General features: G+C 44.1%; 1 protein-coding gene across 1 annotated transcript in view; it reads left to right on the plus strand.

The window, feature by feature from the left end:
• The window catches only part of PAM (peptidylglycine alpha-amidating monooxygenase), an 843,699-nt gene that overhangs the window by 15,840 nt on the left and 806,577 nt on the right, over positions 1–21,282 (plus strand). The gene's annotated exons all lie outside the window — the stretch shown is intronic.

Raw genomic sequence — 21,282 nt, forward strand, 5'->3', positions numbered from 1 at the left:
GGGTTAGGGAGGGAAATAAATAGATAGATAGATAAAAAACCCAGGCAAATATCCCATCTGGTTTAAATGAAACAGAGACCACTTTGGACAAATAGTTTCAGAGGCAGCTGCAATGTCAATTTGTCTTGGAGAATTGTGTGTAAGGAGGCTCTGCCATAAAAGCCTGCAACTCTCTCTCCTCACAGATGTTACTTCCACCAGGAAAGCAGTTTTGACAAGAGAGGAAAGGGGCAGGATGCCAGAGGCTTGAACAGAGGTCCCATAAAATGGCTAACACCATGTTAAGGTCTCACAAGGGTACAGGTGGATGGAGACAAAGCATTCCTTTCAAGAATACCACCAGGACATTGGAAAACAATCATCCATGAATGGATGGACGAAAGGCTGCGATTGCTGCTAGATGAGCCCTCAATGAGCTAAGTCGCAAGGTCCAATGACTGAAGATGCAAATACCTAAGATGTCCTGGATACCAGCCAGCATTGGTTGAATGCCACAGGCCAATGGACATATTGAAAAATGTTTCCACTTTGTTGAATAGGCCATCACGGTAGAAGGTTTCCACTACTGAGTAGAACTTGTCAAACAGTCACCAAACATTACTCTTCCTCTTCATACAGCCATGGAGCAGTCACACCATAACACACAGAGAGCTGAATGTGGAATACAAGGTGCAACTGTGATTGTGAAAGTAGGTCAGGATTGAGAGGAAGGGATATGGGAAGCTAAATCGATAGTGTGAGAAAATCAGAAAACCAACACTGACTCAGCCATGCTGGGGCAATGAGGTTGACCTTGGCCCAATGAGCTTTCAATCTGAGAATGACCAGTGGAAATAGCAGAATTGGAGGAAAAGTGTACAGGAAAACAGACTGCCAGCTGAGATGGAAGGCATCAGTCAGGGAGCTCAGACTGAGGCACCCTCAAGAGCAGAACAAATGGTATTTCCTGTTCTCCCTTGTAGCTAACAGGTGTCATAAACAGATAGCTAAGGGTTAATGTCTCTTTCACCTGAAGCACCTGACCAGAGGACCAATCAGGAAACCGGATTTTTTCAACTTTGGGTGGAGGGAATTGAGTGTCTGAGTCTTTTGTCTGCCTGCCTGCTTTCTCTGAGCTTTGGAGAAGTAGTTCTACTTTCTAATTTTCTGTTTCTAAGTGTAAGGACAAAGAGATCAGATAGTAAGTTCTATGGTTTCTTTTCTTTGGTATTTGCATGAATATAAGTGCTGGAGTGCTTTGATTTGTATTATTTTTGAATAAGGCTGTTTATTCAATATTCTTTTAAGCAATTGACCCTGTATTATATCATCTAAATACAGAGAGAACATTTGTATGTATTTTTCTTTCTTTTTATATAAAGCTTTCTTTTAAGACCTGTTGGAGTTTTTCTTTACTTCAGGGAAATTGAGTCTGTACTCACCAGGGAATTGGTGGGAGGAAGAAATCAAGGGGAGATCTGTGTGTTGGATTGCTAGCCTGATTTTGCATTCCGTCTGGGGGAATAGGAAAGTACTTTTTGTTTCCAGGATTGGGAACAGAGAGGGGGAGTCTCTCTGTGTAGTTTCACAGAGCTTGTGTCTGTGTATCTCTCCAGGAGCACCTGGAGGGGGGAAGGGAAAAAGAATTATTTCCCTTTGTTGTGAGACTCAAGGGATTTGGGTCTTGGGGTCCCAGGGAAGGTTTTTCAGGGGGACCAGAGTGCCCCAAAACACTCTAATTTTTTGGGTGGTGGCAGCAGGTACCAGGTCCAAGCTGGTAACTAAGCTTGGAGGTTTTCATGCTAACCCCCATATTTTGGACGCTAAGGTCCAAATCTGGGACTAAGGTTATGATATGGTGTAGCAGCGGGTGGGATCTAGACAGAATCCAGAAGCCAGTAGGAATATTATATTTTTCTTTTCTCTGCTAAGGGCTTTTTAGCAGAGAGAAACAGTTTGGTTTTAAAAGGGAACCAAAGAGAATTTTTTTTTTCTGCTCTCTCTGGCAGTTTGTGGCTTGCATGTTAAGCAAGAAGCCATTACCAGACTGTTAAGGGTCTTTTGTCATGCAATAGCCCTCCCATTAGGAGGCAAGTTCCAGCACTATATGAATGCAAATAAAGTGGTTTTTCAGGTTTACTTAACATTGAAAATTAGCTAAAGGCACTGTTGCTAGGCAGACTTCAGGAGGCAACAGAGAACCTGCAGTTCAGAAGATAAACACCGGAGGGCACCCCAACACAAGAAAACAGGAACCATGACTTCTAAGGCAAAAATTGAGGCCGAAGAACAAATCAAAGAAGCTGAACACAGGCAAGAGATGGAAAAACACAAACAGGAACTGGAAATAAAACAAAAAGAGATGGAGATGAAAGAAAAGGAAGAAAGCATGAAACTGGCAGCCTTCCAAAGAGAACAGGCAGCCCAAGAGGCAGCACACAAAAGAAAACTAGAAGAAGAAGAGGTAGCCTACCGAAGGAAACAAGCAGAAGAAGAGTTGGCCCACAGAAGGAAGCAAGAAGAAGAGGAGGCGGCCCACCACCGAGAAATGGAAAAAACACCAAAAAGAAATGGAAAAACACCAAAAAGAAATGGAAAAACAACAAAAAGAGAATGAAGAGAAGGAAAAACAGAGAAAACATGAACTGGAGTTGGCAAAAGCTGGGCTCCATGTGCCAGCCAACCCTAACAACCTGGCGCCAATTATTGCTCCACAGCACAGGAAATTTCCCACCTACAAGGCAGGTGATGACACCGAGGCCTTCTTGGAAAATTTTGAAAGAGCCTGTCTTGGATACAGCATTCCCGAAGACCAGTACATGGTAGAATTGAGGTCACAGCTCAGTGGACCTTTAGCAGAGGTGGCAGCTGAAATGCCTAAGCACCAAATGAATGACTATAAACTTTTTCAAACCAAGGCCAGATACAGAATGGGGATAACCCCAGATCATGCCCGTCGGCGTTTCAGAACCCAAAAGTGGAAACCAGAGGTGTCATTTCCCAAACACGCCCACTACATTGCAAAAAACTATGAGGCCTGGATAACAGGAAACAACATTCAAACCTTGGAAGAACTGCACCTCCTCATACAAATGGAGCAGTTCTTGGATGGTGTTCCTGAAGACATCACACGGTACATACAAGATGGAAATCCCAAAGATATCGCTGAGGCGGGGGAGATTGGAGCCAAATGGATGGAACTGGCAGAAAGCAAGAAAGCTACTGTCAAGGGGAACGATTACCCCAGGGGGCACACAGACCATAAACCCTACAACCGAGGACAGCCAAAGACCCCACATACCACCCAAGTAAAGCCACAGATACCCTACCCTTCAACCTCACCAGTCTCCAGTAACTCACCTCGGCCCAGTGACCCATCAGATGGAAGATGCTTTAAGTGTAATGAACTGGGACATATCAAGGCCAACTGTCCAAAGAACACCATGCGAGTGCAATTCATTACACCACCATCACACCAAAGATCCCCAGGCCCGGATGCCTCTCAAATACCCTTGGAGCGAAGGGAAAATTTGAGAGTGGGCGGAAAGAAGGTTACTGCGTGGAGAGACACGGGGGCACAAGTGTCAGCTATCCACCAATCCTTCGTCGACCCCAAATTCATCAACCCAAAGGCCAAAGTTACAATTTACCCCTTCATGTCACAAGCTGTAGACTTGCCTACAGCTCAACTGCCTGTCCAGTACAAAGGCTGGTCAGGAATGTGGACTTTTGCAGTCTATGACAATTATCCTATCCCCATGCTACTGGGGGAAGACTTGGCCAACCAGGTGAGGCGGGCCAAGAGAGTGGGAATGGTTACACGTAGCCAAACCAGGCAAGCTTCCAGACCCATTCCTGTTCCTGAGCCGTCCACAGAGGCCCCGTCTGTGTTACCAGAGACCCAGACAGAGGTAGTGGACCCGGATTCCATGCCTACCACTGAAACAGCCACAGCATCTCCAGTCCCAGGCCCGGAACTGGAACAGCAACCAGCACCAGCGATTGCAACCCCATCTTCAAACTCACCGCCAGTGGGCGCCAGCGAGCCAGAACTGGCAGAAGCAAAAGACAGCCATACGCAAAAGGATCAGCCAGAGCCTGAAATACCCTCAGGTGCACCAGCGGAGAGCGGTTCACCAGCAACGGAAACAACCCCCTCACCTACATCGCTTCCAGAGGGACCAAGCCCAAGTCCACAGTCTGAGGAAGAACTGGTGACCCCAGCCTCAAGGGAACAGTTCCAGACTGAGCAGGAAGCGGATGACAGCCTTCAGAAACCTTGGGCGGCGGCACGGAGCACCCCACCGCCTCTCAGCTCTTCTAATCGATCCCGGTTTGTTATAGACCAAGGACTTCTATACAAGGAAATTCTTTCTGGTGGACACCGGGAAGAATGGCAGCCGCAAAAACAGTTGGTGGTTCCAACTAAGTACCGGGGGAAGCTCTTAAGCTTAGCCCATGATCATCCCAGTGGCCATGCTGGGGTGAACAGAACCAAGGACCGGTTGGGGAAGTCCTTCCACTGGGAGGGGATGGGCAAGGACGTTGCCAAGTATGTCCGGTCTTGTGAGGTATGCCAAAGAGTGGGTAAGCCTCAAGACCAGGTCAAGGCCCCTCTCCAGCCACTCCCCATAATTGAGGTCCCATTTCAGCGAGTAGCTGTGGATATTCTGGGCCCTTTCCCAAAAAAGACGCCCAGAGGAAAGCAGTACGTACTGACTTTAGTGGACTTTGCTACCCGATGGCCAGAAGCAGTAGCTCTAGGCAACACCAGGGCGAACACTGTGTGCCTGGCCCTAACAGACATCTTTGCCAGGGTAGGTTGGCCCTCTGACATCCTTACAGATTCAGGGTCTAATTTCCTGGCAGGGACCATGGAAAAACTGTGGGAAACTCATGGGGTGAATCACTTGGTTGCCACCCCGTACCACCATCAAACCAATGGCCTGGTGGAAAGGTTCAATGGAACTTTGGGGGCCATGATACGAAAATTCATCAACGAATTCTCCAATAATTGGGACCTAGTGTTGCAGCAGTTGCTGTTTGCCTACAGGGCTGTACCACATCCCAGTTTAGGGTTTTCACCATTTGAACTTGTGTATGGTCACGAGGTTAAGGGGCCATTACAGTTGGTGAAGCAGCAATGGGAGGGGTTTACGCCTTCTCCAGGAACTAACATTCTGGACTTTGTAAGCAACCTACAAAGCACCCTCCAACACTCTTTAGCCCTTGCTAGAGAGAACCTAAAGAATGCTCAGGAAGAGCAAAAGGCCTGGTATGACAGACATGCCAGAGAACGTTCTTTCAAGGTAGGAGACCAGGTTATGGTCTTGAAGGCGCAACAGGCCCATAAGATGGAAGCATCATGGGAAGGGCTATTCACGGTCCAAGAGCGCCTGGGAGCTGTAAACTACCTCATAGCATTTCCCAATTCCTCACTAAAGCCTAAAGTGTACCATGTTAATTCTCTCAAGCCTTTCTATTCCAGAGACTTACAGGTTTGTCAGTTTACAGTCCAGGGAGATGATGCTGAGTGGCCTGACGGTGTCTACTACGATGGGAAAAAAGACGGTGGCGTGGAAGAGGTGAACCTCTCAACCACCCTGGAACGTCTGCAGCGGCAACAAATCAAGGAGCTGTGCACTAGCTTCGCCCCATTGTTCTCAGCCACCCCAGGACGGACTGAACGGGCATACCACTCCATTGATACAGGTAATGCTCACCCAATCAGAACCCCACCCTACCGAGTGTCTCCTCATGCCCAAGCTGCTATAGAACGGGAGATCCAGAACATGCTACAGATGGGTATAATCCGCCCATCTACCACTGCATGGGCATCTCCAGTGGTTCTGGTACCCAAACCAGATGGGGAAATACGCTTTTGCGTGGACTACCGTAAGCTAAATGCGGTAACTCGTCCGGACAACTATCCAATGCCACGTACCGATGAGCTATTGGAAAAGTTGGGACGTGCCCAGTTCATCTCTACAATAGACTTAACCAAGGGGTACTGGCAAGTACCGCTGGATGAACCTGCCAAGGAGAGGTCAGCATTCGTCACCCATGCGGGGGTGTATGAATTCAATGTCCTTCCTTTCGGCCTTCGAAATGCACCCGCCACCTTCCAGAGGCTGGTAGATGGTCTACTAGCAGGACTGGGAGAATTTGCAGTTGCCTACCTCGATGATGTGGCCATTTTTTCAGACTCCTGGCCCGAACACCTACTACACCTGGAAAAGGTCTTTGAGCGCATCAGGCAGGCCAGACTAACTGTTAAGGCCAAAAAGTGTCAAATAGGCCAAAACAGAGTGACTTACCTGGGGCACCAGGTGGGTCGAGGAACCATAAACCCCCTACAGGCCAAGGTGGATGCTATCCAAAAATGGCCTGTCCCACAGTCCAAGAAGCAGGTCCAATCCTTCTTAGGCTTGGCCGGATACTACAGGCGATTTGTACCACACTACAGCCAAATCGCTGCCCCACTGACCGACCTGACCAAAAAGACCCAGCCAAATGCAGTTAAGTGGACTGATGAGTGTCAAAAGGCCTTTACCCAACTTAAGGCAACGCTCATGTCTGACCCTGTGCTCAGGGCCCCGGACTTTGACAAGCCATTCCTAGTAACCACAGATGCATCTGAGCGTGGTATAGCGGTGCTCATGCAGGAAGCAACAGATCACAACTTCCATCCTGTCGTGTTTCTCAGCAAGAAACTGTCTGAGAGGGAAAGTCACTGGTCAGTCAGTGAAAAGGAATGCTATGCCATTGTGTACGCCCTGGAAAAGCTACGCCCATATGTTTGGGGACGGCGGTTCCAACTACAAACTGACCATGCTGCACTAAAGTGGCTTCATACTGCCAAGGGGAACAACAAGAAACTTCTTCGTTGGAGTTTAACTCTCCAAGATTTTGATTTTGAAATTCAACACATCACAGGAGCTTCTAACAAAGTTGCTGATGCACTCTCCCGTGAGAGTTTCCCAGAATTCAGTAGTTAAAAAGTGTTCTTAAAATGTAGAAGTCTGTTAGTTATATACTTAGGAGTATATGTAAAGGTGTATGTGTTGTATTAATCTGTTTATTTTCAAGTTCTAGAAGGAAATCGCCGCCAGTGAGCTTCCCCACTGTCTGCAATTTGGGGGGCGTGTCATAAACAGATAGCTAAGGGTTAATGTCTCTTTCACCTGAAGCACCTGACCAGAGGACCAATCAGGAAACCGGATTTTTTCAACTTTGGGTGGAGGGAATTGAGTGTCTGAGTCTTTTGTCTGCCTGCCTGCTTTCTCTGAGCTTTGGAGAAGTAGTTCTACTTTCTAATTTTCTGTTTCTAAGTGTAAGGACAAAGAGATCAGATAGTAAGTTCTATGGTTTCTTTTCTTTGGTATTTGCATGAATATAAGTGCTGGAGTGCTTTGATTTGTATTATTTTTGAATAAGGCTGTTTATTCAATATTCTTTTAAGCAATTGACCCTGTATTATATCATCTAAATACAGAGAGAACATTTGTATGTATTTTTCTTTCTTTTTATATAAAGCTTTCTTTTAAGACCTGTTGGAGTTTTTCTTTACTTCAGGGAAATTGAGTCTGTACTCACCAGGGAATTGGTGGGAGGAAGAAATCAAGGGGAGATCTGTGTGTTGGATTGCTAGCCTGATTTTGCATTCCGTCTGGGGGAATAGGAAAGTACTTTTTGTTTCCAGGATTGGGAACAGAGAGGGGGGGTCTCTCTGTGTAGTTTCACAGAGCTTGTGTCTGTGTATCTCTCCAGGAGCACCTGGAGGGGAGAAGGGAAAAAGAATTATTTCCCTTTGTTGTGAGACTCAAGGGATTTGGGTCTTGGGGTCCCAGGGAAGGTTTTTCAGGGGGACCAGAGTGCCCCAAAACACTCTAATTTTTTGGGTGGTGGCAGCAGGTACCAGGTCCAAGCTGGTAACTAAGCTTGGAGGTTTTCATGCTAACCCCCATATTTTGGACGCTAAGGTCCAAATCTGGGACTAAGGTTATGTCAACAGGTCTATTGTCAGGATGCCCCAAGCTGCAAAGAGGAGTAGCAGAACACAGGGCTCCAGAGATCACTTGTGACTCAGGAAAAATTCCAGCTGAGATGGATTATGAGAGGATTCTGGATGCTGGGCAAGTGATTGGCTTTTGGTATAATAACCTCTTTGATGCAGAACTGCCACAGCCTGAGTGTTTCATGGCAGAACACACTGGTATATTTCCCCCCCAACCTTTGCCTGTTCACATAATATATCACGAGTGCATTGAACACTTGATGCAGTCCAGGGAAACATGATAAGCACTGCAGATACCTTGAAGCTCCAGGACATTGATATGTGAAGCTTCCTGCTCTGACCACAGTCCCTGAACCTCCACCAATCCCAGGTCTGGGTTGCTAAGAGCCATGCAAAATAAATGCTTGACATACATTCCTCTGATCTGTCCACCAGTGTAAGGAGTTCCGGATAAATGGAGGGAGGCAGACCAACCTGTCCAAGGGGTGAAGAGTCAGATAGTAAGCTGTCCTGAGCCACAGTTGAAGAGGGCAAAGGCACAACTTTGCAAATTGAACCACCTGCATGTGTGCACACACGTGGGCCAAGAACCTCAGACATATGCGAACTGTTATGGAAGTTGACACTGCAGACTGAGACAAAGGCAATACATTTTCTGCAAATGATTGGTCAGCAAAACTGCTCTCAAAAACTAAAATTCAGTCTATTAGGGCCCCACTAAACTCAATTTTCTGAGCATGGATCAATGTTGACTTTCTGGCATTTTTGATTAAACCCAGACAAGTAAGTGCAGTGTAATGCATTTGTGAGAAAGGACTTCTTATCTGGACCTGCCCCTTGGTAGACACTTGAAATCCATAGGCAGTAGGTTTAAAAACAAACAAAAGGAAGTATTACTTCACACAATGCACAGTTAACCTGTGGAACTCTTTGCCAGAGGATGTTGTGAAGTCCAAGACTATAACAGGGTTCAAAAAAGAACTAGATAAATTCAAGAAGGATAGGCCAATCTATGGCTGTTAGCCAGGATGGGCAGGGATGGTGTCCCTAGGCTCTGTTTGCCAGAAGCTGGAAATGGGCAACCAGGGATGGATCACTTGATGATTACTTGTTCTGTTCATTCCCTCTGGGACACCTGGCATTGGCCACTGTCAGAAGACAAGATGCTGAGCTAGATGGACCTTTGGTCTGATGCAGCATGGACGTTCTTATGTCTTCCTGTATCTGGACTTCCTCCTGAGGTACACCGTCAATATGCCCATACATTTGGTAAACACCCAGGATGTGGAAGACTGACTGAAAGGGAGAATCATCTACTGAAGATTACGGTTTGCCATGATAAACTGGAGAAATCTTCTGTGGCTTGGGAGAATTGTCACATGGAAATAAGCATCCTGAACATCCAGAGCAGCAAACCAGTCATTCTGAATCAACACAGGGAGAGTAGTTCATAGGTAGACCATTCGAAACCTCATGTATCTGATATATTTGTTGAGGTTGTGGCGGTCAAGAGTAGATCTTACCCCTCCTTTGGATTTGGGAACAAAAAAGTACTGTGAATAAAAGCCCTGACTGTGGTGTTCCAGAAGAATTTCCTCTACTGCTCCAAGAATCAGTAAAGAGTGGACCTGCTCAAGGAGAAGTATCTCATGAGAAGGGTCCCTGAAGAGGGATCGAGAAGGAGAGAAGGGAGAAGTGGAGATGATCTGGATAGCATAGCTCAATCTGACAGTGCTTAGGATGCAGCTATTGGTTGTACTCGAGCCCCAAACATTGTAAAAGTGAGACAACCTGTCCCTGAGTGGAGGCACAGTAAAGGGATTGATGACTGAACCACTGCTCTGGACCAAGAAATCAAAATGGGCACTTATGGTGGGGACATAAGGGGGCAGGCATGTCAACTGACCAAACCCAAGACCTGACTGTCTCCCCCTCTAGGACCCACACCCCCTTTCTGATGTAGTCCCACTGTCTCAAGGGGAAAAAGGCTGCTCCAAAGGTGTGTTGCAGATGGCATTGCCGATGCTGTTGGCTCCCATAGTGGCACCTCTGCACTGCCAGTGTGTACACTCCCAGGGAACATAGGGTGGCTCTAGAATCCTTGAGGGAGAGCAGAGTCATTAGCCTAAAAATAGCACTCAGCCATTGAAGGGAAAATCCTTTATTGCCAGCTGTACATCTGGAGCAGTGCCCAAATTCTGCAGTCATGATGCCCTTCTCATGGTCACTGCTGAGGCCATAACTCTGGCTGGAGTGTCTGTGATGTCAGTGTGAACATCCAGTGTGTGATGGGTTGGCGACTAAACAGTGTTCAGTGATGAATTTTCAAAATTCCTCTCTGGAGTTTTCAGGCAGCTAGTCTGCAAACTCAGACACAGCCATTCAGTTCAAAAAGTTGAATAGCAATGCCTGCTGGTTAGCAATGCACATCTGCAAAGAAGGGGAGGTGTAAATCTTTCTATCTATCTAGTCCATCCATTCAGAGCCCTTATCCTGGACTTAAATGGACTTTAATCTGTCCTGACTCTATCATTTACCACAGTTATGACCAGGGAATTTGGGGGCAGATGTAAGTAAAAATATACATATATTTACACACACACACACACACACACACACACACACACACACACACACACACACACACACACACACACACACACACACACACACACACACACACACACACACACACACACCTCAAATCCCTGCACCAGAACAATGGAGCATTTCTCCATTTGCTTTGTGGTAGTTGGTCCAGAGAAACTTAGCAGGGTGCAGGAGGACATTGTTAATAGGGAGGTGACTCTTCCAGAGGCGGATGCTGGCAGGATATCCAACAACTTATGAACTCACTCTTCAAAGTTCTTTTCCACTTTCCCTTATGGTACTTCTTGACTATCGGTCTCGTGCCAGTATTCAGCCTTAGATGGAGTTTACCACCAGCTTTGGGCTGCATTCCCAAGCAACCTAACCTTTGGGAATGCAGCCCAAAGCTGGTGGTAAACTCCATCTAAGGATAAATACTGGCAGGAGACCAATAGTCAACAAGTAATGTAAGGGAAAGTGGAAAAGAACTTTGAAGAGAGAGACTTCAAGAGGGCATGAAACCGTTAAGAGGTGCCCACGGATGTGTGAGGCCGTAGTGGCCCCCAGCACGCTGGGACCGGGTCTTCTTGGAGTCGGGTTGCTTGGGAATGCAGCCCAAAGCTGGTGGTAAACGCCATCTAAGGCCCAACAACTTATGAGTATTCTCCTCCAGGAACTCCATCTGAATTCCCAGGGAAGCAGCCACACAAAAGTTCCTCTAGTACTGAAGGAGAGGAAGAGAGTCAGGCACTGCTGAATCATCCAAGGATGAAGAAGAGGCAGTTAACTGTACCAAGGCTGGCTCCCACTTCTGGACTGATGGAGCTGGAAGAGGCTGCTGCATAGGCTCTGCACAGGGATGGCTCACTTTATGCCTGAACCTGGAGTGGATTCAGGATTCCTGCTACCCATGTGCCCAGTGATCTTTCCTTACAGCGAGCTGAGGAGTGTGTCCTTCATGACTGAGGGGTGTCCCACAGATCCCAAGGAGGCCATGGGCATAAGGAAAGGCACTGGTGATCAGTACGCAGGGTGCCACCATCCCAACTGTAAGTTGAGTGCCAATCCTGGTGCCCATGGTGCGCCATAAACAGTTCCTGATGTGAATCAGACATGTGTGAGCAGGAGGAGGAAAACTCTGACCTCAACACTGAGGAGCCTCAGGTTTCCAGGGAAATGGTACCACCAGTGCCAGGAGCAGCAGCATCTCCAAAGTCAGCAGCAGCACCAAAGCAGCAGACAGTGCCAAAGTGGAGGGTGGTAAGAGCCATAACAGTAACATCGGTGGTGCTGAATGCAATGGGGCTAAGGAGGTGCCTTGCACCAAGCCTACCATTGGCCCTGCTTCCACAAACTGTGGACAGGGAACATTGAGGTACAGTGCCAAGAGACCCAAAGGTTCAACAGCCTATCCAGCCAACGGGGCTATAAATGACATAGCCCTGGTGAAGTCCTGGACCAAGGGAGAGGTTGGGACAGAAACACAGAGAAGATCCATTGCTGCCTAGTACACTGCCAGCATGGAAACAGCCAGTACTGGTATTGTCCTCATCGGTACTGGACTGGCCAGAACCAGAGTCAACAGTATCTCCCTCCACTGTACTAGGGAGTTGTGCCTGCACCATCCTGAGCTCTGGCGCTTGCATCATACCGGTCCATGCTCCTCCTGGGGGAGGCAAAAGAGTCCCCACAAGACCTGGAATGGTCTTCATTGGTCATATGGAATCTTTTCCTTGGCATACTTTATGGGAGAATGACTCCTCTGTCTCTTTGGGGAGACACCAGCTCTGGAGCGTGAAGCAGCAGCACTTTCGAAACCTGAGGGCGACCTTTGATCCAACAAAAGTCTCAGTGTTGAAGCAGGCTGTGTGGCCTGTTTGAGCAGGTGCTGCTTTAGGCAAATTTCGTTCATCACCTGAGTCCATGTCACAAATGACCTCTCCCACATGATAGACAATGGTCATACTCTGTTCTCTTGTGATTCCCTCACTATTTAACTAAACATAACTAACAAACACTAACACTAAGGTTATTACTAACTACCTACAACTAGAAAAATACACTAAAATAGAGATTGTGAGGTTAAGAACCACACAGAGCTCTGACTCCAGTTCCTTCCTGCCACCTGTGGCTAAAAGGGGTCAGAGTGGTGCTACCTCCTACAGCCAGGGGAGGAGCTATGGTTAGAAGGTCTGAATGCCCCCTCTCACAGGTACTGCTAGGCAAAATTCTGTGGCTCTGGTCCACAGGACGTGCACACCTCAGTGGAATACATGGCTGTATCTATTCAAAGATGAAAGCAGCCTAGATTACAAAATTCCGGTCTGGTGTTGTTTTAGCTGATTATAAAGGTGGGCCAGTTGCAAAAGTAGGATCCATGTCTCCATTTCCTTGAAGTCTGGAGATGGTAAGTTCCGTAGTTGTGATTCAGACCCACCTCCAATTTAAAGTTATAAAAAGAGTATGGGTGTACAGGGGTAAGCAGAGCCTGTTTTTCTACTGCCTTGCGTCTTGCAATAAATTGAGTTTCTTCAAAGTGAGTATAAATACTACCGGATCAGAATATTAGCTTTTTTTACCCCACTTTGCACAAATAATTGGTTGCCCAATATGCAAAGTACTAGGGATGATCAGGCACAGAGTTCAAAGGAAATTGTGTACAAATGTGAGTAAGTATATGAGACAGCGTGTTCACCTAAAAAAGCTCCCAATTACATATTTGTAACTTGCTATCCTATCAGTTGATGACATTTCCAAGGCACCTATCACCATAGCATTTAAACACTCATCAAGAAAGGGAACATCTGACACTGTTTGCAAAACACCCTGTAAATTTGAAATCCTCTAAAATTAATTTTGATCTTCTAAACAAAAAATTTATTAACTGTTTGTACCTTGACAGCATGATATATATGTTTATAGACTTTTCTATAGTGTTTATCACTATAGTGCCTAAGGGCTCAGAAATATTAGTTAATTCATCTTTGCAATACTGCTGTCAGATAAAGAGGTGTTATCCTCATTTTACAGAGGAGAGATAGTGGTACCGAAAAATGAAGTCATTTACTCAAGATAATAATAAGAAATCTGTAGTTTAGCAAGAATAAAGAAAGCAACAGATCTTCTGAATCCTAGTGCCTTTAACTAAAAGATTATTCTCCCTCTCAAGACATCATTGCTAGCTGCTTGTGGAAACAATCACCTTATATTTATGAACCTATTCATGGGTGTCACCATATTCACTACAACCTTCACCCCTCATTGGATTAAATGCCTTTTTCTTTAGAATGAAGTAGATGAAGCTAAACTCCTATCATTACTAGTCAAGTAATTCTTTGCTTTCACAGACTACTCAAGAAGGCAATTCACTACCTGGTATCATAGCGAGAGTCAAGGTCATGACTCCACACTTGCTTCCTTTGTATAGTTTTCCTGCAAGGCAGTATATTATCTTTAAAGATTATTTTTATTGAGCTCTTTTATGCACAGAACCTTGAAATGTTTAAATAAAGAGCACTTATATATTTTATTCATGTTGTGCTGTGATCTTCTCATAATTCTGCTATACACTACACTGCAGGTGGCACTGGTATTGACAAAAGAATGCTGTGATGTCCAGAAACACTGAGAAGCTCATTTAAAAAGAAAGAAAATAAATAAGTTCACCCACAGATCTTAAGTCCTTTACTTTATGATCAGTCTTAAGATTCCACATTTCCATTATCTACAAAACTCTGCAGAAGAGACCTTGGTACAAACCCAGTCACTGCCCACATGTTCAGGTTTGTTCATCAAGACATATCAAGAAGCTGTAAACTGGAAGATAGTATTCTGGGAATTAAATCAGATCAGAAGGTGATGAGTCTGAGGTGATTAATGCCTACAGAGACTGGAGACCATAAACTAGAAGATAATCTAAACTATTTTATCTAACCTATCTAGATAAATTAGACTGAATGCAAAGCACTGTATCAATAAAGCAAACTGGTTTCTAGAATCTCCATAGCCAATATTGTCAGAGCACATAAGCTTCAAAACTGGAGCAGGGTTTTCTCAAGCCACATCTGGTACATAGAAACAGTTTTGCCATATTACAGGACATGAGACTGGAACTTGACTGAAGTACATCCCTCATTCTCATAAGTTAGTGTCCAAAACTTACCTCATTCCTGGGATTTGCCTTAATTAAAAGACAAATTTTGTTAAAGATCTTGTCTTATCACCCCGACCCAAGTTGTTCATTTCCTCCCATTTTACGTTATTTAAGGTTTACTTTATTTCTCACCTCAATATTATTTAAATTACCAGAAATATTTAGGGACTCTATTTTAATATCACAGATGCACAACTGCCCCTTTTCAGCTAATATATTATGACTATAGAAACTCTCATTCATCACAATTGCATTTCCTCCAGATGCACATCTGATGCTTATTAGCAATGCCTTCCATTGCTGTGAGGCACTATAGGAGGTCTAAAGCTGGTTTTGTATCTTTGTTCTCTTATATGAGCTACTCTACAAGGGCTATATCCTGAAGTCCTTACTCAGCCCTCTTTAGATCTTAGCTAGCTAGAATTAAGAATCAAGGCTGCACTAGTTGTTTACTTGTACTCTTTCTACTGTGGCCGGAATGAATCTGAACCAATTCTTGGCAAGATAAAACTTCCATTGAATTCAGTGCAAGTTTTGAAAGAATAAAAACTCAGTAGTGTCTTCAGAATTTATACAGCTTCTGCATGGTCTCATATTTATCACACTAGCATCTTTAACATATATTTTGCCTCCATTGTATGTGCTAAATATAAAAGAAAATGACAAAACGGAAACTTGCATTGATAAAGCAACGAAGCAAAGTTGGTTTTGCAGGCAATGTTACATGTTATAGAAGACAAATGTGCTGAGATCCCTGCCACCCTGGTTATTTGGTACATTAACCAGATATTTGTTTTAACTAAATTTATAATTACATGCTTCCCCTTCATTTCAATCAATGATTCCGTCCCCACCACCATTTTTCATCACAACAAATTTATCTTCAGAACTAAAAGAATATTGAAGCAAACTTCAGAACACAGTATGTTGCAAGAAGCATCCTCAGCACCTGAGCATTTTAACTGTAAGTTTATAATACACATAAGACCAAACCCTGCCATCCTTGTCATGCAAAAAACTTCCCATTAACATCAGTGAGAATTTGGCTGATGTAAAGATTTCAGGAGCAATCCTCAATGTAAAAAATACAAGTTAAACAAAATATACAGCTGCAGTTCTTAGTTCTAGATATTCAATATTCCTTTCCTCTAGTTTTTGTAAATGCTGTCTTACAGTGGTCAGAATTGAAGAATCAGCATTTAACAGATTTTACCAAAACACAGTTATTTCCTCCTCTCAGTGTAGGGAAATATCACAAATAACAGAATGTGGGAAATTATGACTTTCTAAAGGCAACTACTGTATCCTTGGAAATAAAATATGAAAAAAATACATTTTAAATGTTTATAAAATGTGCTTTTGTGTATTTGCTTTTGGATCGTTATTATTACCGTTTAAAATATACATTCCAACACAGTCAGATATTGGGCTTATTACAGGACTAATGATGAATTTTATGGCTTTGTTATACAAAAAGTCAGACAAGATGATGCAATGGTTCATTCTAGCCTTAAAAATCTATGAGTGGTGTATATAGTTTGCCAGGTTTCAGAGTGGTAGCTGTGTTAGTCTGCATCAGCAAAAAGAATGAGGAGTACTTATGGCACCTTAGAGCAGGGGTCGGCAACCTTTCAGAAGTGGTGTGCCAAGTCTTCATTTATTCATTCTAATTTAAGGTTTCGTGTGCCAGTAATACATTTTAATGTTTTTAGGTCTGTAGATCCAATCAAACTTTAACCCACATTTCTGCAAGCACCTTTCCGCATGTGTTTCTAAAACACAATTGTGTGCAACAGTATAAAATGTTATTATTGTTAAGATTATTCTTTCAATAATGTCAAAGGTCATTTTTGCTCAGGTGGTCAGATAATACTTGCAATCAGGTTCCCACAGCAAAATTTGGTGTTCACTTTTTGGAAATGTATTCTTTATTACAAAAAATTAATATTTCTGGCCACTCTGTGATTCTGGAATTCTCTGTAATGCAGTAAAAATTTCATATTCAGACATCTGAGTTATCCTTCCTGTCCATCCATTTGGCTCCAATCTCCCCCGCCTCAGCGATATTCTTGGGGTTTCCATCTTGTATGTACCGTGTGATGTCTTCAGGAACACCATCCAAGAACTGCTCCATTTGTATGAGGAGGTTCAGTTCTTCCAAGGTTTGAATGTTGTTTCCTGTTAGCCAGGCCTCATAGTTTTTTGCAATGTAGTAGGCGTGTTTGGGAAATGACACCTCTGGTTTCCACTTTTGGGTTCTGAAGCGCCGACGGGCATGATCTGGGGTTATCCCCATCCTGTATCTGGCCTTGGTTAGGAAAAGTTTATAGTCATTCATTTGGTGCTTAGGCATTTCAGCTGCCACCTCTGCTAAAGGTCCACTGAGCTGTGACCTCAATTCTACCATGTACTGGTCTTCGGGAATGCTGTACCCAAGACAGGCTCTTTCAAAATTTTCCAAGAAGGCCTCGGTGTCATCACCTGCCTTGTAGGTGGGAAATTTCCTGTGCTGTGGAGCAATATTTGGCGCCGGGTTGTTAGGGTTGGCTGGAGTCTGTTGCTTAGCCTTTTCTAATTCCATGGCCTGTTGGTGGGCTTCCCTCTGGAGTTCTATCTGTCTTCTGTGGGCTGCCTCTTCTTCTGCTTGCTTCCTTCTATGGGCCAACTCTTCTTCTTCTATTTTTCTTTTGTGTGCTGCCTCTTTGATTTGTTCTTCTCTTTCTTTCATCTCCATTTGTCGCCTGTGTTCAGCTTCTTTGAATTGCTCTTCGGCCTTAATTTTTGCCTTAGAAGTCATGGTTCCTGTTTTCTTGTGTTGGGGTGCCCTCCGGTGTTTATCCTCTGAACTGCAGGTTCTCTGTTGCCTCCTGAAGTCTGCCTAGCAACAGTGCCTTTAGCTAATCTTCAATGTCAAGTAAACCTGAAAAACCACTTTATTTGCATGCCTATAAGTGCTGGTACGACTCTCAATGGGAGTGCTATTGTGTGACAAAAGACTGTTAATAGTCCTTAACGACTTCTGCTTAACATGCAAGCCACAAACTGCCAGAGAGAGCAGAAAAAAAATTTCTCTCTGGTTCCCTTTTAAAACCAAACTGTTTCTCTCTGCTAAAAAGCCCTTAGCAGAGAAAAGAAAAATATAATATTCCTACTGGCTTCTGGATTCTAGTCCCACCAGCTGCACACCATGTAATAACCTTAGTCCCAGATTTGGACCTTAGCGTCCAAAATATGGGGGTTAGCATGAAAACCTCCAAGCTTAGTTACCAGCTTGGACCTGGTACCTGCTGCCACCACCCAAAAAATTAGAGTGTTTTGGGGCACTCTGGTCCCTCTGAAAAACCTTCCCTGGGGACCCCAAGACCCAAATCCCTTGAGTCTCACAACAAAGGGAAATAATCCTTTTTCCCTTCCCCCCTCCAGGTGCTCCTGGAGAGATACACAGACACAAGCTCTGTGAATCCAAACAAAGTGAATCTCCCTCTCTGTTCCCAATCCTGGAAACAAAAAGTACTTTCCTATTCCCCCAGAGGGAATGCAAGGTCAGGCTAGCAATCCAACACACAAATCTCCCCTTGATTTCTTCCTCCCACCAATTCCCTGGTGAGTACAGACTCAATTTCCCTGAAGTAAAGAAAAACTCCAACAGGTCTTAAAAGAAAGCTTTATATAAAAAGAAAGAAAAATAAGTACAAATGTTCTCTCTGTATTAGATGATACAACACAGGGCAATTGCTTAAAAGAATATTGAATAAACAGCCTTATTCAAAAAGAATACAAATCAAAGCACTCCAGCACTTATATTCATGCAAATACCAAAGAAAAGAAAACCATAGAACTTACTATCTGATCTCTTTGTCCTTACACTTAGAAACAGAAGACTAGAAAGTAGAGCTACTTCTCCAAAGCTCAGAGAGGCAGGCAGACGGAAAACAAAGACACAGAGACACAATTCCCTCCACCCAAAGTTGAAAAAATCCGGTTTCCTGATTGGTCCTCTGGTCAGGTGCTTCAGGTGAAAGAGACATTAACCCTTAGCTATCTGTTTATGACATGAGTTCCCTGTGACCTTATCTAAAACACTTATTGTTGGAGCGTGTCAGAAAATGGAATTTCTGTTTCATAGGGAATTCCAACATTTGAAAAAAAATGTTCATCCTGAAATTTTGAATTTTCATCCCAGTCTGGGATTTATTTATTTCCTATGGAATGGAAATTCTAGGGGAAAAAAATCTATTTGTAAACATCATGCTATTTCATTTAAATAATATCAAAACATTTCCTATTAGTATTTTATATATTATAATAAATCAAAACAAAATGCTTCAGCATTGTCAAAACAAAATTGACTATCAAAAGAAGGAAGTCAAACTGAATCATTTTGAAATTTTCCTCCTGAAAATTTCACTGAAGTTAACACACATCTGTGAAACATTTTGATTTTGACAAAACTGAATTTTCTGATGGAAAACTTTCGGTCAAAAAAAATTTGACCACCTATACAACTGCCTATGAAATTAAATATTCATCATCTCTGTGTAAATAAATCACAGAAATCATACAAATTGTCCAAAATACTGGTGGTAAACTGTCAGAATCTGGCCATTTGTGAGACTGTTTGTTATGCTCAGATATTAGGTAGTGCTTACTCTTAGGTACTGCTTCTCAATACTTTCATAAGTCACTAACTCAGCTTTGTTTCCTACTTCCAGCAGATTAGGAGAAATAATCCGAGTTATATGCTGCTGTTATCAAACAATGCCTGTCTGCATATGAAAGAGGAATACTTTGATCTCAGCTCTGTGCTTAGTCCACTAGACCAAGCTGCCTCTCATACTGCCTTTCCTTGTGGCCATGTTGGCTGCGCAGCAGAGGAGTAAGATCAGTTGCAGACAGTCACCCAACAGCCAGACTGAGCTTGTGGTAGACCAAAAAGAGCATTCCCCTTCTCCCACGCTGTACATTGGCCCAGGCAGAGTGCTCACCAAAAATCTGAGGGGTGAGTGGCTATGGATCATCCTAGGTAGTTGTAAAGTGAACTGTGAATAGTCCTTAATTTTCAGGCATGGAGTCCTAGCCACAAATGCTAGACACTCACTTCTTTTTAAAAATTAAAGCTGAGCTTGGCCTTGAGTGTTAGGCAAACCCATGGCCAAACTAGGGCTACTCACTCAGGTGCCATTCTAATAGATCTGCAATAAGTCGCCACTCAAGTAGTCGACAAAACCCAGCTGCACTAATTTACCCTTCCCACGGAGCCTGCAGTGACTCAGGTTGCTGCTACAAGCCTGAAGGCTATCTCTGAACAGAGCCTGGTCAGATGACCCCTCCTCCCCCTCCCAGCTCAGGTATTTCCCCAACTCCACCAGAGCTGCAGATCAGTCTGTACAACTGTACTACCTGGTCAGGAACCCTCCTGCCTCGCAGTGTACCAGACTTTTGAATTCCAGCCTGCTCCTGATCTAGTTCTTCTTCCTGCCCCAGCCTTGCCCGAGCCTTGTTCTAGTTTTTTCCTTGCCCATGTCTGACCTTGCTTCAGCCCTGTTACTGATCTGCCTCCTCCTCCTCCCCATCCCCTAGAACAATGACCTTTGGCCTGCACTAGACTCCAGCTACTGTACCATTTTGGCTTGTCTACAGACTCTGGTTCCAGTGCTACTGTTGGCCCAGTCCCAACACTACTTCCGGCTTCGACCTCCACTCTGACCACTAGGCCTCACTATCAGGAAGCAGCACCTGACATGGAGATTTCTTTCTTTAAAATCAAGAGAGGGTAAGAAAACACAGCCTGCCTATGTGCACTCCACATTAGCCCTTAAAATGTGTGGCTGCACTGAGGAAAGTGCAGGGTGGTGGCAACTGTCTGGGGTGGGGGACAGGGAGAGCAGGAATATCCACATGTTGTTACTTGTGCTTTTAGCAAGTCTGTGAACAGCAACTCCACCCTGACTGTATGTATGCACTCAACAGGTTCTCTTTATGCTTTTACAGCCATGTCCCAAAGAATGTCCCATTCTCTCAGATCTCATAATTAAATGAGAAACAGAAGCTGACAGGTGATTTCTTTTCTGCTCATTTGCTTTTCATTTATCCGTAGTAACAAGACATTTGTAACAAAGATCTTCCCATTCTGTACTTCTCAATGAGAGGCTATATTGGTTTTAACTTTCAAAAAACAAGCTCAACTTAACAGGTATTCTACAAGGACCGCATAAAACAATAATTCTGCAGCAATATAGAGAAGCTTGCTGATTCATTATAACTTGCTTTCCACTGCTGTTATATAAAGAAATTGTGTAATAGCTTTTTCTAGTGCTTAAGCTACTTTTTAATATCAGAAGGAAATGATTTGCAGGTTGTTGTTTTAAAAAAAAAATCAGTGCTGGTATCTGGCCGGAAACATGTTTAAAGGTCCCTGTTCATGCAATGTATTGATTATGGAAGCATTGGATAGCAGTGCTATACAGCACTATGGCTGCCCTTCCATTGTGAAGCCCCATAAAAATCCCAAATGACCTATTTACAAGTTTAATGGAAGTACTTT

Source organism: Gopherus flavomarginatus, chromosome 3 (genome assembly GCF_025201925.1).
Source record: "Gopherus flavomarginatus isolate rGopFla2 chromosome 3, rGopFla2.mat.asm, whole genome shotgun sequence".
Taxonomy (NCBI): Eukaryota; Metazoa; Chordata; order Testudines; family Testudinidae; genus Gopherus; species Gopherus flavomarginatus.